At 38.1% G+C, this 27966-nt stretch overlaps 4 long non-coding RNA genes and 2 pseudogenes across 6 annotated transcripts in view; 3 read left to right on the top strand and 3 right to left on the bottom strand.

Annotated features, from left to right (window-relative positions):
- LOC149103378 (macrophage mannose receptor 1-like) overlaps positions 1-15448 on the top strand; it is a 137722-nt pseudogene extending 122274 nt beyond the window's left edge. The window contains exons 6-9 of the transcript XR_016201777.1: positions 10977-11069; positions 11645-11800; positions 13928-13952; positions 14834-15448. The product of XR_016201777.1 is annotated as a macrophage mannose receptor 1-like (transcript). The remainder of the gene's footprint in view (positions 1-10976; positions 11070-11644; positions 11801-13927; positions 13953-14833) is intronic.
- On the top strand, positions 4153-6747 carry LOC149103388 (uncharacterized; annotated as a pseudogene).
- A 997-nt stretch (positions 15449-16445) lies between the features above and the next one.
- On the bottom strand, positions 16446-18905 carry LOC149103389 (uncharacterized). The gene is made up of 3 exons (XR_016201779.1): positions 17936-18905; positions 17292-17495; positions 16446-16969 (listed from the first exon to the last, which is right to left on the bottom strand). It is a non-coding gene; the product is annotated as an uncharacterized LOC149103389 (long non-coding RNA).
- Positions 18906-20211: 1306 nt separating this feature from the next.
- On the top strand, positions 20212-22109 carry LOC149103390 (uncharacterized). 2 transcript variants are annotated; one of them, XR_016201781.1, is made up of 3 exons: positions 20212-20364; positions 20938-20973; positions 21644-22109. It is a non-coding gene; the product is annotated as an uncharacterized LOC149103390 (long non-coding RNA). The 2 variants fall into 2 exon arrangements; XR_016201780.1 differs by lacking the exon at positions 21644-22109 and having other exon boundaries at positions 20938-21603.
- Positions 20975-22745, bottom strand: LOC149103391 (uncharacterized). Its single transcript, XR_016201778.1, has 2 exons — positions 22674-22745; positions 20975-21493 (listed from the first exon to the last, which is right to left on the bottom strand). It is a non-coding gene; the product is annotated as an uncharacterized LOC149103391 (long non-coding RNA).
- Positions 22746-24770: 2025 nt separating this feature from the next.
- LOC149103392 (uncharacterized) lies at positions 24771-27304 on the bottom strand. Its single transcript, XR_016201782.1, has 2 exons — positions 27027-27304; positions 24771-24868 (listed from the first exon to the last, which is right to left on the bottom strand). It is a non-coding gene; the product is annotated as an uncharacterized LOC149103392 (long non-coding RNA).
- Positions 27305-27966: the final 662 nt, after the last annotated feature.

Consider the following 27966-nt stretch of genomic DNA (forward strand, 5'->3'; position numbering starts at 1 on the left):
AGAAGCGTTTGCTGGAAACGCCAGATGCGCAAATCGGTTCGAGTGTTATCGCCTGTGACAAAAACAAACAACGGAAAGTCTTCTCGGAAAACTTTGGAATTTCGTCAAGAGAACCCTCAAACGTCTGAGAAGTAAAATGACGATAATCTTGACCACTATTCGAATATAGATAATCTTCCCTTAGGCGGCCTTGTTTATAAAACCAACTCTGGAAATGTCCTCGTAAGAATTCCCCGCGGCGAGAAGACTAAATGTTTGCATTGGTAAGGCAAATACGTGACAATAACTGGCATGCCGCAGCTAACACTATATATAACAAATCATTCATTATTGTACCCAGAGGCTCTAAATGCTGTCAGCAAAAATGCTTCTAATGAAATGTCAGAGTACCTACGAAAAGATGTTACTATGTAACAACCTAGACGAAATCACTGGGTTTTCCCACACAGTAGTGCGAATTTTCTGTCCCGTGGTTATTATCTTATCCTTGGTACATGTGGCATTCAAGAAAGTGATGTTGATGCTGTGTCGCACTTGCTTCTGCAAAAATGTGCAGGCTTTGAAATACCAAAGCGTCGGCACTGTACTACAGTATTTCTATCGTACTGTCGATCGAGGCTCACGACTAAATCCTCGTTCGGCGAGAAAAGTAGCCTGAGTATCAGGCTTTTATTACTCGCGGGATATACTCAGGTTACGAGAAAAGTTGAAGCTTTTTGTAAACAAGCTCGGGCTCTCAGAAGTTCGACTAGCTTAGCCACTCACGAGCCCTGTTCGCCAGCGAACGGGGTTTGTCTGCAAGTGTTTCCTTCTTCCCCTCCCCCACCCCATCTTTCTTTTTTGGCTCTCGCCCCATTTTCCGCGCAGGCAAAACACCGAAAATCCCGTTCCTCGGTACCGCGGTCTTTCTTTGCTCCCAAACCCCACGGAGACGTTTGCTACGCAGGCCAATGTTTATGGGTTTCAGTGGCGATGAAGACGATGAATTTGGCGATGCTACTCCTTTGGATTATAGTGGCGATTCAAAATTCCAGTTAGGCGTGGATGAGTGAGGCGAAGAACTGCTCGTTGTTAAACACAAGTATACGATTACAACCAAGGAATAACTCAATTGAAGCCAATTGTCTTCCAAGGACCACAATTCCGCGCTCAAAACTTGTAATAACGAGTTATTAAACACATAACATGTTTGATTACCTATTTACCTCGGATACAAATCATTTTATACACTATCAAATTAACGTTTCAGGAAAGCTTCATGATCACGCGATTTACATGAAAACTGGTTTTGACAAGGAATTGAAACGAATATCACATTGATCATAGATGTATTTTACGTTTTTGCGAGTCAGCTTGTAAGCTGAGACCCCCACCTATAGACTCGTTTTACGTTCAATTATCATTATATCATCTTCATATGTTTTTGAAATGGTGGCAGCGATCGGCAGATCACGAACATTTGTTGTAATTCCCTTTGGTTCTAACACTGTCTTTCACAACTAGCGTGACCAATTCGTGACGTGCCATGCCTAGCCTTCGGCTCGCAAGCGATGTGTAACGCAACGTTTCTCACGTGGGTCGTTTTCAAAAAGATCTTTAAATCTAACAACTTGGTTTTCGTTAGTCCGATTTATTGATGATTGTACGAACTTCAAACACTCAACGTAAAACATCTCGTGTAATACTTTCTCTGCAGTTTAACACAATTACAATTAACAATTGACATCCTCGATCGGGAGAGGATTACGGAAGTGAGCATCGAGTATTTTTTTGTATTATTATTTGAAGGTCTTATTATTTCTTGCAAAGGGTAAAACATTTAACCCATTTCCCTACTTTGCCATACGTAAGAATAGAGTGTAATCGTTATACATTGTGTATGAATTGTGCCAATGATGTTTGCACGAGAAATGCTAGATTTCTTGCAGTGACATAATTGATCAGGATACATGTTTGGGCGTAGGATATACCCTTTAGTGTCCTTGAGATTATAAGGTGTCCTGCTTTCCACCGTCGTTGATCAGGAAAATAAAAACATGAATAAGTTCTGACCACGGTTAATTGAATGTTTTATATCCAGAAAGGGGGAAGGAGGGTGGGGGTTACTCTGCAAAGTATTATGCGGCCTGGCTCCGCCCCGAGGTCCAACCCTTTACCCTTTTATATACCATTATGAAAGAAAAGGTACGCCTTTCGTATACCTTCTACTGAAAAAGGTACCACTTTCTCTTACCTTCTTAGGAACATCGCATCTCTTTTCTAAACCCTTGAAATGTAGTTAACGAGGTAATGCTTAATGAATTAAATGATACTGCCGTAAGACGATTCTATCTTCGAAATATTTGGATTAAAGTCCCTTTTGAATACCTAAAAGACAGATTTCTCTACCCTTTCACATACCTGAAGCCCATAAAAGGTACCCTTTCTGGCGGAGCCTCCACGTATAAACCATTATAGGGAGTTCCTCCCCTGGTTGGAATGCTTATAATGAATTACTTTTCATCTTTGATCGTAATTTTTTGTTACATAGGTGAGACCTTTAAATGGTTCAAAGGTGGCTGTTCCAATTACACATTTCACGTGAACTCTTTCCGACTAAATTGGGAGCAAAGCAGACAATTGTGCAAGAAGACTGGACTGGGTGATCTTGTCTCTATTGAAAGTTACGTGGAGTGGATGTTCTTGAAAAACACTATTTTAAAGTTGACAATAACTGACGAGTATTTTATCGGTTTGAGAAAAGACCATCGGTCTAGACAGTGGAGATGGTTAAGCAACAAGAGCACTATTCCGAAAGAGCTTCCTTGGGCTACAGAGGAACCGAATGGTTTTGGGGATTGTGCAAGTATGTACAAAGATTATAGGAAAGATTATGGCAAGTATAATGATTTGGATTGTACAAGGCATTCCAGAATAATCCCTGGGTATATTTGTGAGTCTCCTGTCGATGGTTGCCATCAAGAGGGTAAGTCTTGTACATTCCACATATGCTTAAAACGATTGTTTTCAACACTTTTTTAATCGTCTAACTTATCTTCGATGTGATGATCCGTACTTCCACTAGCAATGAACTGATTTCCCCTTGCGTTCGTGCCTCATGCTTTTTTTGTTTTTTGGATCGATTATGAGATCTTAATCGTCTTAGCCTTAACGTCGTCAAGACAAAATGTATGTTCATTGGAACCCGACATAAAATATATCTGCTCCCCGACATTAATCTTGACAGATATTACTGATATCGACTTGTGAATATCTCAAGCGTTTTCTTGCTCGGGCTTCAAACACTCAGTACAAAACATCATCACATGGAGTGGAGCACTGTCTCTGCAGTAAGTTAACACAGTTATAATTAACTTTTGGCAGCCTCGAAATGAAATTTCAAGCAGAGGAAAAACATAATCCACTCCCATACGCAGGCGTAGTGTATAATCATTATGGTAAACGCTAGATTGCTCGCAGGGACATCCGACTCGTCAACGTACCCGTCGACTTCCGCACAACGAAACCAAATTCATGAAAGCCAGCCCCATAGGCGTGGGGGCACGGGAGCGGGGTGACCTTATTGCCCGAAAAAAAATTACACAGTGCCCGAAAGTGTTGTTCAAACGCACTCAAATCGCAGTAAAAACAAAAACGTTACAATTCTTACGTCTAATGAAACTGTTATCATTACAAGAAAAGTTACGCATACTCTATTAATCTTGATCGATAGCCAAGTAAAATCAGAAACTTATAAAAGAAACAGTTAATTGTTCCTCGTACGGAAAGTTCAAGAAAAAAGTTCAACCATCACAAAAACAAAAGTCTTGGTCTTAATTTGCTTTGAGTTTTTTGTCATTGTTTTGTTGATGGAAATAGTTTTAAACGATATGTGGCTTTTCCAAAACAGAATACCTGGATCCTTATATTATTTGACCTTAACTCCTTAACAAACGTCAGAGAAAGTAGCCTACAAGCCTGGCCTTGACTACCTTTCTCCCGAGTGCTTTTGCCCGAATCATTAGCGTTTTGGCCGAAAAATTTCAAAAATTTCTGAAACTTGGCGGGGGGTGGGGGAAGGGGGCTGCAGCCCCCTCCCGCCCCCGTGGCCCTTAAGCCTATGGTCACCCCCCAAAAAAGGTTGACAGAAAAACTATAAATAAATATACTGAGAGGCAACGGCAATATGTTCGGGGATAACAGGAAAACGTGGAACTTAAATACTGCCTACGCTAGGTAATGTGAATCAACTTTTTGATAACAATTTTGTATGTCTGTTTTTTTTTCAGTAATTATTATCTTTTTAAAACGGAAGTTTTCATGAAAAGTAGAGTTGCTCTTGCTACACCTATGAAAATGACACGTCAATGTCGTGGCTACAAGCAGTGAGCTCTTATAAATTTAACAATAACCACATTACCCCAGTATCCCAGTCTTTGTCGGTTGATTCATTTTCCAATCAAGCTTGTATGTTCTTTCATTCCTTTTTCTATGAATTTCAGATCGAGATAAACGTTGCTCTTGCTACACCTTTGAAAACGACACGCCAATGCAGTGGCCACTGGCAGAGGACAGTTGTAAATTTAATAATAAGCATCTGGTGGTTATGGAAACAGAGCGAGAGTGAGAATTTATAAATAAAGAGATTCAAAAATGGAATAGTGGCAACGAAATTGAATGGCACATCGGTTTGTACAGAAACTTGACAACTAAAAAGTGGAATTGGATCAATGGCAAAAACGTAACTATAAACAGATGGCAGAAGGATAAGCCTCAAGACAGTGATTTTTACACTGTGATGGCCAAGGAATCTTCAGATGGAGTTAAGGGATCGTTTAGCAGCATTAGGGAAACATTTACCAAGGATGGATTTGTGAGGAAAAAACAGGTATGTGAATGGGTCTATATTCTCTACTTCAAGCAATCAAGCCCGTCTAATTGATCTCCTCCCCCCTTTCACATCCACCCACCCCCCCCCCCTCCGTCTTCCCCCCTCTGCCTCCTCTTAATAAAACACCGTGACAAATCGACAAACACACGCCGAATACTGGCGAGACAAGGCACACGGACACAAACGACGCTCGAATACTGACAAGTACGCGTCAATGGAAAAGCAGTAACTATTTAGACAAATGACAAGATGGCAAGCCTCATAACAGTGATTACTACGCCCTAATGGCCCAGGAATGGCCGCAAGAATTTAAGGGATCGTTTAGCAGCATCAAGGGAAACATCAACGGAGAATGGATATGTGAGGAAGAAACAGTGTTAAATACTGTGTGAATAGGTCTATATCCTCCACCTCCAGCAATTAAGCCCCATCTCATTGCTCCTCCTTCCCCTGTAACTCCTCCTCCCCCGCCCCTCCCTTCCTCCTTTCCCTTTCAATCGAGCACTGTGACAAACCGAGAGGACACCGTCTGTGACACGAACAATGCCGGACGATTACTAACGAGACACGACAGGGAATGTGTAGAAGTAACAGGTTCAAACATTTGTGAATTCCATAAAGGTTATATCAAGCCTTTGTTTTAAACTAAAGGCTGAACATACTGAGCATGCAGAGAATCTACATTTCTTTAAAGCTGTTAATAAGCATTGCGTTGCGCGTTTTGTTTGTCCTTGGGCGTTTTGCTTGTCCATGTAAGATGTGAAATAAGTTGAGTAGGAAAGGATAAGAAACATTGAAAGCATCTTCAAAGCTTTTTCAGGGAGTCTAATTAGTGCATGCTTGGAGACCAAGGAACAGATAATTTAAAAGCTTACGCAGGATGCATGGTTTAAAAGAGGCCTGTTTTAAATCCTCAGTCCCACTGATTCGGCCTGCTTATACTTGTGAGTCCCTGACATTGGTCGCATTCTGAATTATCTGGCGATTAGGAGGTTTAAGGAAGAGGTGGAAAATTGTTACCGCTGTTATCATGCAGAAATTTCCTGATACAATTTTGCACGTTCATTTTGATCTGCTGTCACACGAGTCAGCTCCGCTCCGCTCTCTTTTCTTTCCTGCCATAATAGGCCATTCATTTTACAGTTGTGTGCTTACTTACCTGGCCTATGAATGTAAGGGAGGCTGGAAGCGACCTTGCTTTGATGCAGACCTCTCTGCTTTTCTCATTTAAATGCCAACTAGTTAGCATAAGAACAACTTGATTTACACAACAAAGGCAGTGAGGTCTTTATCAATACAAGGTCAGCTGCAGCCTCGCTACCATTCAAAGGAACAGACAACTGTAAAAATGGTCCATTGAACACTTAGTATACATACTTACTTGTGGTCCTGGCCGTAAATGAGATCGATACCTTAATTAATTTATACAATAGAACTTATACTACTCTCAAAATAGCTTGGACCTCTGATCGGAATGGTTAGACAGGTAACGTTAGTGTTTATAATGATAAATACTATGGTAGAGGGAAACTAGAGAGAATAATCGCTCAAATAAGGCTCCTAAGTAACACTCTTATTTTCCGTTATAATAATGTTTTCCTGGCCCAGGCTGAATTTTCATATTTTTCTGCCCACTTTAGGCTGAAGATATTCTTATGAAAAATCTTAGATAAGATAAAGGAATACTATCATGACATTGATGACGTTGAAATAATTTTGGAGCCAAAGTACGTTCTTTAAAGCCTAATATGACACACATAACTCAGCTCTTGCAGAAATGGTACTAGCATCGTACATGAGACTAGTGCTGAGCTTGTTGTTCTTCTAGTTTTGCCGATTAGATTAAGAGAACGGAAGAGTTTTATACGGTTTAGTTAAAAACAATTTTGTATTGTATTTTGTATTTAAGGTAATTCCTCTGAAATAAAAGTGACAATAGATTTTTGTTCAAACTTTTTCCACTGAATACTTGTCATATGATAACTTCAATTTTGAAATAAAAAAGGGGGGTCCCCATGCTCATTAAGGAGCAGTGAGGCATTGAAAATGCCCCATTTTGGCATTATTTAATGCTTATTATAAGACCGTATTCCCAGTAATTGTAACATCTTTTTAAGCCTGGACTCATAAGAACACGCATTAAACTACAGTGAATACAATGTGTCGGACACAAATAAACGTTTAAGTTTGATTCAGACAGAAAGCTAAATCCTTGATTAAAAATTTGAACCAAATTTCTTGACGTGGTTACCGACTGCAAAATAGAAAAGACCACAGTGTATCTGCTATTTTCTTATTTATTCAATTTTCAGCAATAGAAATTAGATCAGTCTTTCCTCATGCGAAGCTTATGATTAGTTGATTACAACGACTGGAAAAACAATTGGGGTGCCCATGCTCGTTGGTGAGCTCAGAGCCATTTTTCAACTGACAGAGCTCAATATCAAGGCAAATCCGTCATGCTTTCAATGTGCGCGTGCATAAGCGCGCTAATGACGCCATAAATTATGCGCAGTAAGGATGCGCAATGCAAATGTGAGGAATGACCTTAAATTACAAATTTTCATCACACAATTACATTCTTTTTAAAATCTCAGCCTCGGGATATTTTGGGTTTATTCTTAAAATAGTCCTAAATTTCAGCCTCGATAATCTTACAAGATATATTCTTATTGAAAAAAAAAAAAAGTCGTACATGCATTTGTTATGGAAAGGTAAACTGTACTGAAAATTTCTTCAACAGATAACTGCCAAGGCGTCTGTATGCTTAATAATCCGGTACAAACGACCACAACGTCGCCAATGGCTACCGCAAGCACCATCTCATCAGGTATACTTTTTGTTCTCTTTTCGAGCCTGTAGAGCTATAATACATATGGAAAGAAACAGCGGCTGTACAGCAGCATATTTCCGTAGCATTGTATGGAACATTGTCTCATTTGCTTTTAAGTTTTCTTCTGTTTATTTCAAATAGCACTTTAAAGCGCAAACTGGTCATGGTCATGGTCGTCATGGTCATGGTCGTCATGATCATGGTCGTCATTATTATTATTATTATTATTATTATTATTATTATTATGGTTGTTGTTGTTGTTGCTGTTGTTATTATTATTATTATTATTATTATAGTTACATTAAACGAATTAAATTGTTCTTGTTTGCCATATAATAAGCATCTTATTAAACGAGCTTAGTCGGTCTGTAATGGAGAATCTTGACCTCGGTCAAGATTCTCCCATACAGACCTCCTGCTCGGTTAATAAGAGCTAATTAATTCGGTTTGGCATTAGTACCTTAGCAATAACCTCAAGAAAAAACTCGCGGCGCTACTTCTTTTTCATTATCTATTCATCAACGCATAATACTCAGGATATGGCGGGATTATATACCGATCGTGCAATCTTTATTGGCTATTCTCAGGTTACAAAACACGCCTTATATAACGTTTTTGCAATGACTTTGGAATGTAATAAAGTAATAAACTGTGGTTTTGCTTTCGCTAAATAATTCAAAACTGTTTAACTAGACTCCTGTAATGCGATTTTCACTGACCAGAGCAAGAAATATGATCAAATATGTTTTTGTCGTTCCTGATTGACGTTTTTGTTTCATTCTTCTTTAGTTTTTGCTCGCAAATGATCAAACGAAAAACTAGAATTAATCCCCTAGTAGGTTATCATCCTGTTCGCGCATCCTCCGCTTGATTGTTAACCCTCGCGCTCAGGAAATCGCCAGTTACCGTGCTAAAGATGGCGTTACAGTATTCGCTGTCGATGTTGTTATTGCTGTTGTACGTTGTATTCTGTTTTGGCCGCCTCTGCTACATGTAGTAGCAATGGTATACACTTCTTCATCTCTCTAACGAAGGAATGCAACAAAAGGAAACTTAATTACATCCATATCACCTTATCCTAGTGCTGTCTTTGTCCGTTGATCCATTTTCTAATGTGTTCTGCCATTCTTTTCTTTTTTCTTTCTTTTTTTTTTTTTTTTTTTTTTGCTAGGAGCTTCACGTGGAGATAAACGCTGCTCTTGCTACACCTTTGAAACTGACTTGTTAATGTCGTGGCCAATAGCAATGGCCTCTTGTAAATTAATCAACAAGGAGTTAGTGGTTATAGAAACAGAGCGAGAGTGGAAATTTTTAACTATGGAGATTCAAACTCGAAAGAGTGGAAAATATGATGAATGGCACATTGGTTTGTATAAAAGCTTAATAACTGGGAAATGGACTTGGATCAGTGGAAAAGCACTAACTATAGACAAATGGCAGGATAATACGCCTAATGACAATGACAGTTACACTCTGTTGGCCAAACAAAGGCCACCTGGATTTAAGGGATCGTTTAAGAGCATCATTGGAAACACTTCCAGAGGATGGATATGTGAGGGAATAACAGGTATAAATATGATGTGAATTCCATAAAGGCTATATCAAGCCAGTTTATGTTATGCTTTCCTTCTCACCCTCTTCCGCTCCTTACCCAACCCCCGTGGAGGAGTGTTTCCTCCCTTATATGGGCTTTATAGGTATGCGAGGCCCCGAATGGTAGGGTTTTCAGTCGTTTTGATTATAAACAGGGTATGGGTTTTGTCTTTAACTGGGTATGTTGTTTAGAAGAAGCTACTTTTTTAGGTCATAAATATGGAAGAGATCGATCCACTACTACCAATTTAATTCCATAAAAATGCCATGAAATATTCTTGAAAGACCCATGAATCTTTTTTCAGGGCCGTGAATATTGCAATTTCCTATTTTCAAGGCCTAATTGAAATCCATTAATTTTTTGGTTAAAATTCTTTGATGGTTCATGAAAAACATTTTCATGGCCATGAAAAGTCGTCACTGCATGATCCAGAACTGAAATTAATAGATCATTAAAATTTGTTTTCATGGCCATGAAAATTCATGAATAAATCAAAGCTAAATTTAATGGGTCATGAAACATATACTACTAGATTTCGTGGCCCATGAAGTTGTCATTGAAGTTAGAAACTGACCAGACCTGCCTTTAATGGATCATGAAAATGTGCTCATGGCCACGAAAAGTCAGAAATATGAACCCAAATGAAATTTAATGGGTAGCTAAGGTGTAGTCAACAGTAGCCAAGGTTCTTGAATTTTTGACAAACTTGTATGACAGTGGTAGTAGCTACTCAGCAATAAACACTGCCAGATCTGCCTTATCTGCAGCAGTAGATTTGTCTCACAGTCCTTATACAGTGGGTGAACACCCATTGATAAATTTTTATTAAAGTACCTCCTCTTCCAAGATATCGCACAATATGGGATGTAAGAAAAGTTTTGGACTTGCTAAAAACTTGGATTCCTGCCAAGAAACTGAACTTGCAACTACTCACTTTTAAGTTCGTTATGCTGTGTCTGTTGGTTACTGAACAAAGATGCCAGTCAGTTCACTTAATGGACATTAGACATATGGTTAAAGGGAAATCATCATACAAGTTTCATGTTGAAATGCTTTTTCCATGCTTTTTTTCACGGGATTTTTTCAATCAGGGAACCCCATGAATTAAACCATGAAAAACCTGTCAAAAAGGCATGAAAACCTTGTGATTTTCGCATTAAAATATTCAGAAGTTTTTGGTTTCATAAAGGGAAAATCGCAGATTTGGTCATAAACGGGGTGAGGGTTTTGGGAAGCGGGGCACACCCCCACCCAATATTTCTTGTAGTATGCCCCGGACCCCACCCCACTGCACTCTTTTCATTTACCATCACACCTTCAGGCGTCAATCACTTCGAATCCAGGAGACTCCGGGAATTCGATTCGTTACTGTTATTTCTAGAGTCTGGTGGCTAGCTAGAGGGTAATCTTTGAAATAAGGATGAAATATATATCATTGCAGTTGTAATCACTAATCAGTACATGAGAACTCTGTTTATACTTGGGCCTGTAAACTTATACAGTGTAACACTGACTCCCTAAATAGCAACGTCTCATCAGGATGGTTACCTCTTACAAAACGATATAAACTACGGCTGTATGTGGGACACCTCATATAAGCAATCACTTACTTAAATAAGGTCCCCAACTACATTCATTTGTTATGGAAAGTTCAACTGCACTGAAATTTTCTTCTATAGATAACTGCCAAGGAGTCTGCCTGCATCATGATCTGGTACAATCGCCAAAGGCTATCGCTTCCACTACACAAAGGACAGTTTTACCTACGCAAGGTAATGTTCAACGTTTTATAAGGTTTACATTTGCTTCCCTATTTCGTGCCTGTAGAGCTACCATGTACACACTACGAGGTAAGTGGCAGAGCCTTGAGCAGTGTTTTTAGAAACATTGTTTCCAATGTACACTGTGCCATCGATTTTCATATAAAAGTTTTTCTTTGTTACAAATAGCACTTTGTACAAACCTATCTAAGGTACGTGTCGTCTAAGCTCAATTACTTTCGATCAATCCACGCACAAGGTTAAATCTACAAAGTGGTTTTCGCTTAACTGAATGTAGAAAGTATTCGCACTTGATGTGGTTTTGCATTTCTTCTCTACTTTCTCATCCAGTCAGAAGTAAAACCAAAACCAATCCTAAATCCCTCGCACACATTTACCCGCGCTTCATGTTAACTGTATGCATTTGCTTCGAGTACTGATTTGCTCATTAGATTGTCTGTTTTCTTTGTTAAGGGCCAAAGTAATGACTTAATTAGGTTCCGGTTTTGCGACAGTCGATTAAAACTGCTCTACTTGCTTTAAACCTCGTTACAAAACAATTCTAAGCAACTTTTGTCACTTATTAGATCCTGCCAGAGACCCGGAAGGAGGGAAGCAGGCTTATAACAAAGATAACTGCTCCTCAGTAGTGATAATTCCCTTCTCGTTAGTAGCAGTATTGTCTGCTGCGTTGCTCATTCTTGGTGTATGTTTCTTATCTCGGCGAAAGGAACAACGAAAACGTAATTTACTGTCTTACCTATATAACATGTCAGTAGGGTGCTACTGATATCTGCACGTTTACCATTCTCAATCTTTTATAACAGTGAGACTTTTGAGATATATTGAATCTCGTCCGGCTTACATGAGGTCAAAAGCGCGATAAACCGCGCTAAAATGTTCATGCAAAAATCTGACAAAAGCGACACATCAAAATTTTCTTGGATCGCGGCGAGTTAATAGTTTCTCGAGTAAACAAACAATTTCAAACTGGCCAATTAACCTAAATCAAGCTGACAACAAACAAAATTACAGTCAATAAAATTGGTAAAATAAAGCTTAAATTTGGATCACTTTTTCGAAGAATTTAAAACAAACTGCACATGGTTGAAGCTTTTGGTGGCTGAGCTCTCTGTCCTTTACGTTCTCCTCCGCAAAAGAGCGAAAAGCGAAGTGGAGAAGAAAGCGAACAAACACCCCCGGCTTTGAGCTGTTTGGGATGCCCTTATTCAATAGCAGGTTTGTGGGTTACGTTTTCCTTTCCACTTGTTTTTTTATTTGATGAGTTGCGCGTCTAAGGCTGAACTTGAACACATGAATAGCTTTTAAAACACGATCTCTGTCTCTTTCGTTATTTGGTAAAATAAGCTAAAATAAACAGAAGACTGAGGCCTAAAGTAAAATGTTAGAAATGTAATCTTATATTTGTGCACGATGCAGTCTTTCCTTTCGAGCGGCTGTTTCTTCAAGAGTTCAATTTACGATCGAGCGACAAGCGTTCGAGCAAAACTAAAACCCGGGAATTGAAATAATCTATTAGAGGCTACTTATATTTGATAAAATCTCCTTTATTAAAGCTCAGAAAAACTATTACCCTTAACGTTTTCGGAACAGAAGGATTTCGTGTGTTAGACAAGCAGAGATTTGTGAAAGTTCTCATGTTCAAGTTTTGCTCGCCGAAAGCATTTAAAGTAGTTTTCGATGCCAGAAAAGTTTAACAATGAAAGCTTGTGCTTAATTTTACTATCGTCAAATGGCTAGAAAATTCTCTCTAAAACTCCCGCGATGCATTACTAACCTCGAAAGGTTGATACAGACCAGGTTGTTGTTTTCTTTTTTTTTGGTCCATGTCCGAGTGCGGAGTGCCTATGTTCAACCAGCTGATTCAACTCCTGCTCGCTTAAATTCGCAAATTTCTTAAGCTCGAAATTTGATAGCTCACAGGAATAATGTGCCTGTTCTCTGGAAAAATTATTAGCCGGGATTTTTTCCCATATTTTAGGAGAGGAAAAATAGGAATTATGTTTTACAAAGTGTCAACATCGATGAAAAAAATTGCCGAGAAAAAGCACAAATAAACAGACTGAAGTCAGCGTGCAACCCATGGGCAAATGGATCTAGCGTATTAGCCAATCAGAACGCGCGCTTCGCTAACGCTATGTTATAATTAAGAAATAGTACGCGCCTCGTTGGCTATAATCATCTCATGTTCAACAAGCGCGATTGGAATAATTGTTTTAAAATTAAAACGCCCTCAAAATATAGAAAGTTAGAATACAAAAATACAAATGCCTCAAAAAATCACGCGCACGCTTAACATGTTTGTGGAGCATAGTGTAACTCATGATGGCTAAGCCAATGAAAACTCTCGAATTGCATTATCCAATGATCCAGTTTTTAATAGAATCGTATATACCCTGCGAAACCAATGATAAAGGTCAATGTGCAAAACTCAGAGGGAAACATTGAGGGAACGCTTAGTCTAATCACACATTGGAAGTGACAGAACTAAAAATAAATTAATTAATTAACTTTGTTTAACGAGGGTAACACACAACAGTCTTACGACTGACAAACCCGTGGCCCACGAATTCCCAATCGAATTTCATTTTAGAGATGTTGAGTTTTGTGGAGGGAGGAAAACTGGAGAACCCGGAGAAAAACCCTCAGAGCAAGGACGAGACCCAACAACAAACTCAACCAAATTATGACACCGGGTGCAGGGTTTGAATCCGGGCCACATTGGTGGGAGGCGAGCGCTCTCACCTCTGCGCCACCCCTGGTCTCCTAAAGAACTGGGTATCTTTATTCTGTTGCAATTGTCCCTTTGAATAAAACTATTTTCTAACTGTTCATTATGTCTTTACTAGATGTAAGAAATGCAACCGGTGCAAGGTAGGTCACCTGGAGTGCTTAATAGTGCATATAGAATTCCAACTGTAACAAATAGAAAAAAAGGCCAGCTAGTTTTATGTTGCGTTGTGGCTAGAGCACTCTAGCCTGTGTCCCAGCCGCCCTGGCTACTAGAGCATATGCAATTCAAAAAATGTCTGGAAATTCAAGTGTGAATTGATATTACTAAACCACTGCAAAATACCTCCAAGTAAGGCGGGGCTGGGGTACTCACATGTTATAGTGATTGGGAGGTCCAAGGCAGACTTTAATTTGTTTAAAATAATCTGAGTACTTCTCATTTCTGTTAAACGATTGAATCAGGTGCATTTACACCTGTTGGACTTTTTTGTGGTACTGGTTTTTGCGTTAGGACTACCTTATCGTCCACTCCCCATGGGGGTTTTCAGAGACAATGATAAAGATAATTTTTAAAAAAAATACTCAAAGATTACCGATAAAATTTCCCCTTATTCGTAACCGTTTCCGCCAATATTACGCCTGCGTACCACCCCCAGCGTAAGAGCACTCTATACGTTCTGTGTTTTCTCTCTGTTGTTTTTCAATACTTTTTCCGCTCATCTCTTTGCTAACAGGGACTAACTCGATAATCAAGAAAGGTCGTCGTTGACCCCAGAAAATGCGGCAAGAGAGCTTGGGTTCTCTGAGGAAGCAGAACCCGGTGTTATGAAACGCCAAAATCAGAGGCGGAAAACAGACAAATCTTCCTGGTACAATGATGGTAATTTCAATTAAAGTTTTGATACAGAAGCATAGACGTCTGAATAATAAAACCTCGTTTTCTTCGTTACCACCGTTGCTGTCCTTGTCCTTGACTTCTTTGTATTTCAATTTTAATTATAATTTTTTTTTTTTTTGCATAGGTGCCAGGGGATACTTCCTATGCATCGCTGGTGAAAAGTAAACAAGGAGACTGTGTCAATGAATCTTCTGTGGCCGCTTCTCCTTTGCTGCAACACGATGACGAACACCATGCATGATCAGCTGCCCCCATACGTCAATGAGCGTTCGGCAAACTATGCGACTATCTAACTCGATGTGAAAAGTAGTCAATACTTGCCTTGGGTTCCGCTCAAATTCGTGATAATGCTTAAGAGTTACTAGCTTAGATAATGGCCAATTGATGCTAATGCGTTTTCAGTCATACATTAAGTTAAATTAATTAAGTTAAGTTAATCAAGGAAACTAGACAAACAATTGAATGATTCAGTCAGTGTTAATGTTGAGAAATCTCGAAATCTAAACATTTTAAGAAACACTTCCACCTAAAACTGCTGTCAAAAGCGATGCTATAAATGATTACTTCAGTGTTTAATTACTTCTTAACAGATAGACAGTTAGTTGGATAACAACGATATTTTACAATTTTTATTACATAGAAGAATGGTTTTAAAAGTTCATGTTACAACATTACGAATATTGGAGAATGAGCATAGTATATAGTAGGGATTAATATGTAGATTTAGGCCAGCCTAAAAGCAGAGCTCCTTACTTATTTTTCGGAATGTTGTTGCTAATGAAAATAATCCAACATGTATGAGGTAAATTGCAAATGATTTAATAGTTTCAGCCGGAACTAGTATTACATCAGCAGATCGAGGTGTAAGATGGTGTGATTATGAAATATAGAGCCATGATTTCAAGGATTTCTTGGAAGCCACCAAAAATCTTGATCACAGAACAGAACTGTCTTCTGTGCTTTTTGGTGGCATTTCTTGTTCTTTCCTACCTTATTCAGAAAGACAAGGCATTGTTATTAATCATTATATTCTTCCTTAGTTAACATGGGGACTCCCACACAAAAGAAGTTTACACATTTTTTTGTTGTGGGGACTGATTGAAATGCAGTGTTTACAATATACTCAGTCTCTGAATCTCTACCAAATGAAATCTCACAAAAATACCAAAACAGTATACATATGTGAAAAGTTGGAAAGTTTTGTTTTCTAACTTGTCCCCAAAGATACATTTAGCCATCTTCACTATTGTATGGAGTCTCCTCCTGCTGGAAGGGTTTGCTATAAGCAAAATCACCCTCGCCGAGGGTGATTTTGCTTATATAAAAAAAAAAAATATCGTAATTACCATTCATGCCGCATGAATGGTAATTACGATATTTTTTTTTTTTTTGCTGATCATGAATATTTGCATAGGCTTCTAATAATAATTTTATTATTCAATTTCAATGTGATTTGTGTGATTTGTTCTTTTTCTCGACTGGCATTGTGGACTACAAGAACAGTTATTGGGTTCCATTAATTAATTTTGCTATGATTAAATTATACCAAGAATTATCAGTACGCTAAGAGGAAGTTATATTATGTACATGTATTTTGTCTGCACTACACAACCAAATGCACTCCAAGGTTATCAGGCATAGGTACATTTGTCAGAAGAGCCCAGCATATCCAAGATATGCTTTGATTGACACATCAATTAAGATAATTTACAGCAAAATGGCTAAAAAGCCAGACATGAGGTTATAAGGCAATCATTTAAACAACAGATTGAAATAATTTATAAATTAGAGAACACTATTTCTACAACAGAATGGAACAAATTAACCTTATCGGACATTGCGAATGGCAAGGCTGTCTGTAGAATGTCACAAATTTCTCAACCCTTTCTTTCTACAAAAATGCTAATCCTGCAACTTTGCTTAAGACCCAGTTCTCCATTTCGTATTGGCAAAATATCAATTTATGCCATGTCCAATGCAGATTATCACAAAATTGATTTAAAAGCTCAATAAATATCATTTTAAAGCCAAAAAGCCAATTATTTAAACCATGAGTAAATTATCTCTAAGAAAAACTGATTAATTTAAAAGGCACTTAAAAATAATTAGTTAATATGTGTTTCTTAATAATGTAATGCAGTGTATCTGTCACAATGTTGCAGCTATGATATTACTACAAACAGGATGGGTTGCAGAACTGAACCTCCAAGTCAGATTATTCAATGAACTTGGTGCAGAATCTATAATCCCATCAAGTTGTCTGTAAATACAGAGAAACCAAACAAAGCATTACAATCATAAGTAATGAATTACTGAACTCTTTTACATGTATGATCAGTGTATGTTCCATTAATATTGGGGATCTCTCAGAAGCTGCATCCATAATAAATTAATCTGTTCCCAGATGCATTTGTTTATAGAACTTTTCACAAATTAATGTCTGTCATAACAGTGATGTCTGTGTTCTACAACAATTAGTACACAAGAAAAATACACTCAGTAAGATATTGTTTACAATAAAAATCAATGCCTATAAGCAATCATAAGGACCTTAAATTTATATTTCCTCAGAAATATCTCACCAGGACATGGTTGCTTTGAAAATCTTTGATGTTTTAATACAGGCTCCCCATCTGTAAACTGTTCATATATTGACTGACAGGAACAGGCATGTAATTCCTTTCTTTGATATACAGTGTACTTCATTGTTAGTTGTTTACTGAGTGTTAGTAGTGAATCAAATGCTAGGGGTTGGTACTCCGACTTTCACTGTGGCAGGCTCTGCCCTGAAATACAAAGCAAACTTACATAACTGTTATGAACTTCACCACTTGCTTTCGAGAGCAAATGCAATTTGCTTCAAACAAGAAACTGGAACATTGAGGGTTACAACAATGTGCACAGTCCCAATCACAGGGTCATCCAGGCTGTTTGGTTGTACATATAACTGCACAACTGTATATGAGTTCAGCTTCCAGAAGAAAATCAGAGTTTGTCAGGATAAATACTGATGTTCTTGCTTACTCAATGAATGAATGTTCAGTTCCAGAAGATATTCACACCCAACACCCATTCATGGCCAGTCTTTAGAAATTCCAAATTAAAGTATCAGGAATCAAGAGCTCTAATAGAGAAAAAACCTCCACGTGGGGTATGAATCTTTTCTTGAAGAAAACAATTTCTGAGAAATCATTAATTACAACATAATGTTTAAGAAACATCTTACCTTTCAGAGAATTTTGTAATCTACATTGTCTGGCCAGTTCACATATTTGACAAGTTGACACTGGGCGTGTTTTTAAATTTGTGCCCTTGAACATCACATTACTATGTAGTAGGACTGGTCAACTAAAAACAGCATAATTTGGTTAATTAATATACACTGTACATTATTAGGTTGAAATATTGGTGTAGATTGTTGCACATCAACAGATACAGAAACTATTTGCACCTGAATCATAACGAGTGAAAAATCATGCATGAGACATTTACATGTACATGTAACAGCCCTCCACCTCAGAACCATCACAGATATGATATGATATTTTTAAACTCTCTGAAATTTCAGATTATTCAAGATTAACATATGCACATACATCATCTGGGGCAACCCTAAAACACTGAATTTGGAAACCGAAATGCGGAATCCAGAATCTGGAATCCGGAATCCGGAACCAAAAACCAGAATCTGGAATCCAGATATTATGAATGATGATAGAAATAATTCACTTCAGCAATGTCTAATAAATAAATATGAGCAAAAATTATTTTGTTGTTATTTATTTTCTTGGCTTTACTTCAGCCACAGACTGTAATTGCTAAAAAATTATTGACTAGTTCTGAACAACCCTTAGCTATATATCTGGCCCGGTTGTTCAAAAGCTGCATAAAGCTATCCATTGGGTACATCACTATCCAGTCAGGGTTACTGATTTTTTGGGTGGATAGAGTTACTAATAGCCTGCGAGCAGGCTCTAGTATCTGTCTCTAGTGTCTGAGCAGGCTAAATAGGTGTCTAGTGTTTTTCTGCATTGGCATGTCACCAAGAGCCTTCATGCGGCTTTGCCACTCATGCCCCCAGCCCAAACATGAGAGCCTGCTCATAGGCTAAGTTACCCATCTTTTGTTCAAGCTGGCCCTGGTGAGAGCCTGCTTCTTGTCTAGATCAAATTGCTCTGAGAAGACTGATGAGCAGCACATTAACAACAAGCTATTATAGGCTATTGCAGTGAGTTTCTGGCAGTCTTCCCGTACGAAACGAGCAGATCTGCAGCAGATCTGCAACAGATCTGTTTTGACAAAAAAAGATCAACTGCAGACTAATTTATCGTCTGCAGAGTCTGTTTTCAGTCTGCTGCAGACGTTGAGCTTGAAAACTCTTCCCGATTTTAAGACTGCAGACGAAAACAGACGAACAACAGATCTGCAGAATATCTGCAGCGTCTGCAGATGATCTGCAACACGTTGAAGTCCAAACACCGGATCGATAGACCATTCATTGTATCGTCACTTGGGTATATTAACCTTAGTTGGATCAGTCATGACTGGTTGGTTTTGAGATGAATAAAATAGTTCGATTCTACGAATAAAAAGATAGTCGAACATTGAAAATGCGTAAATAAGAGGCATAAATGGTCAGCCACTTACGTACAACGTGCTAGTAAATCAAATGTTATACGTCAATTGAACACTTAAATTAAATGATAAATACACTTTCGACCTTAATTTATTCTTATTATATAGGGATTAGACACATATGCCTAACACATCCTTTCAATAAAATTTAAGAGCACTGCAGGGCACATTGGTGTTAAATTCCCAGTTCTAAATGCTCAGGGAAAAACATTTCATCGATCGACATATCAGTGTTGATAGAACAACGATACGAAAGTTGAAGTCAACACGTGAATGAATAATGAAAAGTGGAACAAGATGGTTAAATCTCTGTACTATGATTATTTTTCTTATACCTACAACAGCTTCAAAACATAAGGAGACGTTCTTAAAATCTTGATGTCTTCTACGCCCCGGAAATGGCAGAGGTGAAATACATCACGTTTCAAACCATCATTATCTTACAAGAATGAGTCAGTAACGCAGACCCTGATTTGCATAACCGGGTGACCTAAGTGGCATGTTTGTTAGTGATAAGAAATGAGATGCCTCAATTTGGGGGTATAAACATGTAAGTATATCGCAGCCATGAAGAAAATGAAATAAATGTACAAATTATCTTTACCTTTATTTGCTGTTCTCGACAAAGAGAGAAAACCACAAGTGAAATCTCATCGGCCGCTGCGAATATGACAGATTCTCCTGGCTGATACCCGACACCTGTCACACTTGAACCGTCCAATAAGAGTAGGAGATGTTGCTGACACTGATATTCCTTTCAGTTGAAGTGTCACATTCAAATTTTGCGCGCAAACAAGACAGTCTGTAAGAAATTGCTTTTTGACATAAAAAGATGGCTTTTGCTATAGTTCTTTGGACCGGCGGAAGAAGATTTATATAGCGTCGCAAGTGCTTCGCAAGTACATTATGCCGGAGAAATCCTCGAGGGCTTAGACGCCATGGTTGACTGGGAGGAGGGAAAGAAAGGAAGGAAGACCAGTAAAAATACTCCCTACCCAGGGAAAATTATTAAGACTGGAGGTTGGTGGTTTTTCAACTGTTTTAAGACATCTTTTAATGTAACATTCCAGTTTAACTAAACTCTGATGATCGTTCAAAAAACAGGGTAATTATCAGAGGTGAACAGCAAATCGAGAAACAATTTTATTCACAGCATTCTTGCCGAAATCATATTAACTAAGTCTGGAGTAACGGTGACGCGATTTACATATTTTTACTGTTTGAGCAGATTTACGTGCACATTGCACATACGTAGCTGTACTTAATAGTAACATTTAAAGACCAGTTCAGGAGGCTTGGAACATTTAAATGGGTAGTTTTTGAAATGAACAAGCAATCCAGCCATGCAATTTCTTAAGTAGAATAAATTAATTTTGGAGCGCAAAATAGAGATAAATGTGACTTTATGAAGCCTGTGAGCTTTTATCTGTTGCTTCCTATAGATATTTATGTACAAAATATAAAATTTCTGGAAACAAAAGGGAGTAGGACTGAGTGGCACTTTAGTTATGTAGTCAACTTACACAAGAAGGTTGGCAATTTTTGGGTTTTATTCTGACTTTCTGTACCTAAAGCTATTCAACTCTTTTGTAGACTCTTCACAAGGCAGCGGAAACTAACTCCAACTCGGTAGGTTCAACAATCGATTTAATAACCAATTTAGTATTACAATCAAACCGTCTAGTAGTATTAGTATTACAATCAAACCGTCTAGTGGTATTAGTAGTACAATCAAACCGTCTAGTAGTATTAGTAGTACAATCAGACTCGTGATATATGCACAGGCTAGTATTAAGCAGTTCTGTTCGATTTTAATTTAATGATTAGGTTCGAGAACTTGCCGTCTGGTAATCAAGATGAGAGTAAAAAATACTACGTTGCAGGCCCTGGGAAACAAGAACTTGTGCCAGGATCTGGAATCCACATATCCTCAGCTAAACTTAACTCCATTCACATACAGTCAATGCGATAAAGACCCCACGAAATTATACTTGCTATTAATTGAAGCCTCCTTCAGTGAGGAGACTCTGGCAACAAGTCTTGCCCACGGCTCCCGAACACAGACAAGCAAAGCGGGTGTGCTTCATTAGTAAGGCTCTGAATCAAGATGTGGTGAAGACTTTAAAGGGCAAGGGCATCAGGCAGTAACCTGTAGTAACATACGGACACAAACACACATAATCAGAGATGATGTGTCGCATTTTTGTAATCATATTGCTATAATTGCGATAATAATAAACTGACTACTTTTAAAAGTAATACATACATGTAATTTATTAATATATTTTATTTTTTATAGCGTATGTTGGAAGGTTTGTCACTCTCAACGAACTGGAGTTTTCCGTATTCCAGATGAACCGCATTTTAACAAAGTTGGAACAGCCAAAAGAAAAAACACTCAGGGAAGTACAGATAAGCTGTAACTAAATAAGAATGGAAAGTTCTACCAAAGTACATGTATTTTTGTGATCGTGACCGTCTCTACGAAATGAAAACAACTGACAGTTTTTCTCTCAGTATCAGTATAATATAACAATATGTATCCAAGTTATTTATTTCTTCCTTTGGCATGAAAAGTGCAAAATTGATATTACACTGATGTGAGGCTAAATGCTTAAATCATCGATAAAACTCCCTCAGTAGTTTTTTTCATTTTGGTGCGAACAAAAAACAGATATCAAGATAATTCTTCACTCAGTAACTTGCAGTGCTCGAATTGCTGCGTGACATACTTATTGTATTTTGGACTTAAAAAATGAAGAAAACATTTTGTGAGAAAATGGGCTTATTCAAGCAATAGAAGAAGTTGTTGAACGGAAAAAAAAATGTAGTTTTTTCATAATGCGATCGAACAATGTAAACAAACGAGTATTAGTTGAGCGAAGAGAATGAAACATTTTGTCGAATCACTAAAAATACTTACAAAGAGTTAGTAATTTCTCACAGCATGGATTAAACTCATGTTTAGTTTATGTTTAGAGCAGTGTGTGAATCAAGTTATTTGCGGGTGTATTATGTTTATTCCGAGTATTTGGATGTGTGTTGTTGAACACACGAAATCTACAACGCTTGACAGTAAACTCATTTATTGAAAATACTCTATGTCTTGAAAAATCTGGATTTACTCACTGCAGTGACTTAGAATCGAAACCCACCGTATGAAAAGGTCACACTAAAAGTAACATTTAATCATTGGTCGCATATCGTGAATAATCTTTTGACTGGTCTGTAAAAACTGAATATGCCAAGTTGGCTTTAGGTTTTACTTTTATTGCTACCTACTAGAAGACAATGCACTATCTAAACTTGTTACAAATGTGTAAGCGTACTTTCTCAGTATGCGTTAACAGTGCGGGTCAAGATTCCGTCAGTGTTCCGTAAACTCTTGGTAGGGACCTCTCTCAATTACGGTCTTCGCTCGGCCCTGGTGTGCTGGAATATTAGTGACACATGTTCGAAACAAGCCGTTCAGGGATCGAAGGTTAGTGCACCATAGACTTTAGGCCACAGTAGAATGTTGCAACGTGAACCGAGTACCTAATAAGCGAATATTTTTGATATCTGTTGATATATGTAAGTAAGCTACGAAGCGAATGAAAAAATTGATACATAAGGCGAACAAAAACTCGATAAGCGGTCGCTGTTGTGCATTATTTATGTACTCTATGACTTACCTCTTTCGTTCCTTTAAACTTGCTTCATGTCAAGCAGGTGCCGAGCACAGACGAGAAGGAAATGAATCTCACTTAGTATCCAGTTTACTCGATCTCGTTTCTGTAAATAACCTGCCAAGCGAACCAAAAAAAGCACTCGAAGCCTAGCCTGCGAGCTGAGCAAGCTCCCTTGTTGCTTGCAGGCTACGTGAAGCCTAGATTTTTTGAAAGGAGTAGTTGCTACCCGAGGTTTTTTTTATTCATTTGGAATATGTGGAAATGTCACGCTAAGAAAATACTTTAAATTCCTGCTAGTGATATTATTTGCTTTATCTGTCAACAGTAATTGTTTACTTTTGATGAATAACAAACCGACCTCCTCTGTCTATCTTTTAAATAAACGTTGTTTGATTGGTGCATTTTGTGGGCTTTTTGTTTAACATGATAGGCTGATTTCGTCTGCAGAGCGTCTGCAAATTTGCAGACTTGTTGCAGATCATCGCTGCAGGCGCTCTGCAGACATTCTGCAGATATTCTGCAGACATTCTGCAGATGATCTGCAGATAATCTGTAGATCATCTGTAGATGATCTGCAGATCTGCTACAGATGTGCCAGCAGATCTGTAACAGACTATAAACAGATCTGCTCGTTTCGTACGGGTTTTAGCATCTTTTAACAACATGTGGTCTGATCTGTTAGCAAGTGAGAAGCAGACGGAAGTAAGTGCAACATTTCTACAAATTGTTTTAATATGATAGCCGCCAGATTGTGTTAATCTGGAATTGGTCTCGTATCTGTTGGAAAAATCAAATTTCATATTTAGACCAGATGGGTTAACCTTTAGCCCTCACTAAAAATAACGGTTGCATGATTTCAACAGACGGGGAATTTTTGTTTCAAAAAAGGTTAAGTTTGAGGTCCTTTTTACTTGGCAGCTTACTTTTTACAGTCGAAAAGCTAAGCAAAACAATTTTCGTGTATTTGAAGAACTTATTTTCTTTGATTTGCGGATTCCGGTTTCCAGTTTCTGGATTCCGGTTTTTGGTTCCACATTCCGGATTCCAGTTTCTGGGTTTTAGAGTTGCCCCATCTTTAACAGAGTGTTTGCTTCACATTCAGTTTACACATGGCTGTTATCCAGCGTAGGCAGACTTATAAGTTTTCCTTCAAAAATATATTGCAACAACTATTGCATCTTTCATTACCTATTCTTGTGATGAAATGATGCAAAATCCAAGAACAAGAAGTCATAGGCATAAAACTAACTTACATGGTAGTGTTTACAGTTCCTCTTACTGTCTGCATATGCCATCCATAAACTGGTGCTGCCTGGATAATGTACTCATTATTTTTCTGATCACACCTTTTAAAATGTCACTGTTATATAATTATTTTGCCCTGAAAAAGCAATACATGAAATGTTATTCCTTTGGCACTCACCAAATACCTTTACATGATGTATAATGTACACCATATCAACATTCACAATTCTTTTTACTTTCATTGTAACTCTTTTGTGTCATTTTCCCTCACTTGAAGACAGGACTTCCACATTAGGTGATAATTTGCCTCTGGAATCTCTATGAATTCACAGGGAGTGATAACAATTAAATCGTGACTAATTTTAGCAAAGGAGGCGTTCAAATGTCAGATTTTAATGCTAAGTTTATACAGTAACTTTACATTACTCTTCGTATATATATAACCTCTCAATTATTGCACCTATAGACAGAAGGTGTGCTGGGGGAAGAAATGTTCTAAACTCTCTGAACTTTTCCCCCTTACCTGTAATAGGATGACTATTATGAACTACGGTTTGTAACCAACACCAACATCAGGTTATGTATACACATGTATGTTTTGTTGTCGTCTGTAATCATAAAAAAATAAAAATTTAAAATCCTCCATAAAGTTCATATTCAATAACACTGCTACATGTAGCGCTGTTACTGGAATTCAATTTAAGTGAAACTGTTGCAACAGCTCTGTCAAATTGTTTCTTAAGCAGTTAAGGCAGGATAACAATATACATGTAGCACACAGCAAAGGCTAGAGATACACACATGTTAGTTATCAGTTAGGATTTGGTGAGCTTCTGTGCTGTAGGTATGGTGGAAAATAATAGATTATCAGAAATGAAGGTTCCTGAGACATTTTGACAGCACTGAGAGGAATTAATATATAAATTCACAAAAGAAGGAGAAGTTCTTGCCCTGTCCAGTTCTCTGTAATAAAAATATCATTCACATACAAGTCATTTATTATATATGGTTTGTGTTTAAAGCCGATATAATGCACACTCTGATTGGCCAATTCCAGTGCATTATTTACATTTACATGGTATACCTCGGTAAAATCATAAAACATTGCGTGCGACTAAAATAAAAAATATAAAAAATAAAAAATAAAAAGAAATGCCTAATTCAATAACAATTTAAAATACTCAACACTAAAATGAATGTAATTCTTTACTTGAAAATTATTCTCCCATAATGCCCATGGGCCAATTACAGGCATGCTAAAAAGTCCTAACACAAAGTAAAAGGAAATTAAGAAAACTATTGCTTTTTTCCGGAAAATTGTAGCGACTGAAGACAATGATGGAACACTCTGAGAGTGCATTCCATCAACCTGATGAGATAAAATTTAAGGAGAATAGAGAATTCACAAAGTTATATCACAAACGAATTGGTACAGGACAGCTAGGAGAAAGGAAACTGTACAGCCAGGAAGAAACTGAAACTTTCTTCGACGAGCAAAAAAGTATGCATGCACAACAAAGAAAACAGTCAGTGACATTTATTTAATAAGTTAGTTAATAAAAAATTAGTGTGAAGAAGAGAGCAGAGAGAGAGAGAGAGAGTGGAGATAGGAGAATGCTCTCTCCAATGTAAAAGTTATTCTTATTACCGAGAAATGGTCAGGGCAAGAACTTCTATTACACTGTTCAATTTACTGAGTTAATTAGTACCATGTCACTTTTTAGGATCATTTCTATATTAAGTGTAAATACCGCATTGGGGAATAACCTCTTATTAAGAAAATAGGGTCCATGTACCCCCAACCAAAAGCAATGGCACAAATAAAATGAAATAGCCAATCAAAATCAAAGCAGAGATTTATTTGCAGACAGGATTGCCATGCATAATCGTCTACTCGACATTTTGGACTATATAAGCATTTCACCAAACCGAACTAATTGGACAGACAACAAAATAAAACGAGGAAATCTACATTATAAACACAAGATGCATATCCCTACATCTGAGCTCGAGTATCAACAGCAAATCCCTTCTCAATGAAAGGTGACCGAATAAAAGAGAGGATAAAGAAAATTCGTTTAAGCTTGCGGTGTTAAAGTTTAAAAATTATTCACGATTAAATTTGAATATTACTGAGAGTCTGTATTTTTGCCGAAGGCTTAATTTAGCTTTGCAGTCATTTTATTGGCAGTACCTTTACCAGTCTTCTACCAAATTAACCTCGGAATTCACAAAAGCATTTCGCCAAACCGAATAAATTGAACTAACAAAACGAGGAAATCTCCATACTTTGTAATCGCAATATGCAAATATTCACATAGGAACAAAATTAAATTTAGCAAATCCTGTTCGCTTCCGTTTAAAATGGTTTGTAGACCTTCCTTGGTTTTCAACAACAGAAGAAGAAATTTTAGCAGCCTACGAAGCGGCAGTGCAAACTAACTCAGAGAAAACTTCAAAACTCGCCCGGCCGTGTTTACAAGTACGGTTTTGGCTAAGCTTATTTTTAGACGTGAGGTTATAAGCTTAAGTTGACGACGAAAATCGACAGAAAACTTAATTTGTTTACAACTTACAGCAACCTCCAAAGCGACCCACGTGTTATTGTTTAGAGACGAGCGAAATTAAAACGATGCAATTTTAAAATCTCTTACAGCATGGCTTCAAATAAGGAAGACTTTTAATGGATTCCAATTGAAAATAAGCTTCTATCGCCGAGGCAACTTGTTAATTTTCATAGCAAACGCAACAACAAAAGTCACTTACCGCAAGTTGGCAATTCAGTTCGGCCAGTGTAAATCTTCCGGGCAGAAACTTGCAGCAAAAGTTGTGAAGACTGAACTGAAGTTATATTTTCGATAGATCAACGAATCAACCACTTCTCTCCGCTACGTTTACTGTTTTGTAATTTCCCTAAAACACTCGGGCACGTTTGATTTCTCTTGTTCATCACCTGACCAAATCAGGTGACTTTTGAATTTTCTTGCACGGCTGCACAGCATCACGTTCGCGCGAATTTTGAACTTGGCCATGGGGCGTTCGGCAGTCTTCTGAATCGATTTGTCGGGTACTTTCGCCTCCTTTCTATAGCCCTCGTTAACTTTGGTTCAGGGCATTGTTCAGTATTATTTCACCTCCTTTCTCTAGCCCTTGACTAGCTATAATTCACGGAATTGTTCAGTACTGTCTCGCCCCCTTCCCCAGCGCTGGCCCGCTCAGTCTTTTTCGCGATCTTCTTCGCTACTTCTTTGCCTGTTAATTCTTGCTTTCTGTTTTTTGCTTCAGTGGAATCCTGTCTTAAAAATATTAGATCAACCTCCGCTATCGTTTTTCTTTAAAAATCCCGCCAAGAAAAATGGCATTCTCCCGCTACAAACCGAGGGTGCATGTCTCTGTCAACCTGTTAGCAGGAGTATGGCCGCCATCTTGCGCGACTCCGTCGTCGTCGTCGTCGTCGTCGTCGCCGTCGTGCGTACGCGCCCACGAGCAATACCGCTAGCCATGATAACCATGAGAAAATCAATTCATGGGTTTCCTTTTCTTCCCTATATCGGTATGGGGCTCCGCTTGGCGGCCCTTCGGGCCGCCGGAGCTCCGCTATAACGTCTCCATGCAGGCGTTCTTTTCTTGACATATTTTATTGATCATGCCATTCATAGACAACTTGTGTACTAAGTGATAGATCCTGCGAGCGAGTGAATTATTT

This window comes from Orbicella faveolata, unplaced genomic scaffold (genome assembly GCF_042242905.1).
Source record: "Orbicella faveolata isolate gen_17 unplaced genomic scaffold, um_ofav_v1 contig_35, whole genome shotgun sequence".
NCBI classification, from domain to species: Eukaryota; Metazoa; Cnidaria; class Anthozoa; order Scleractinia; family Merulinidae; genus Orbicella; species Orbicella faveolata.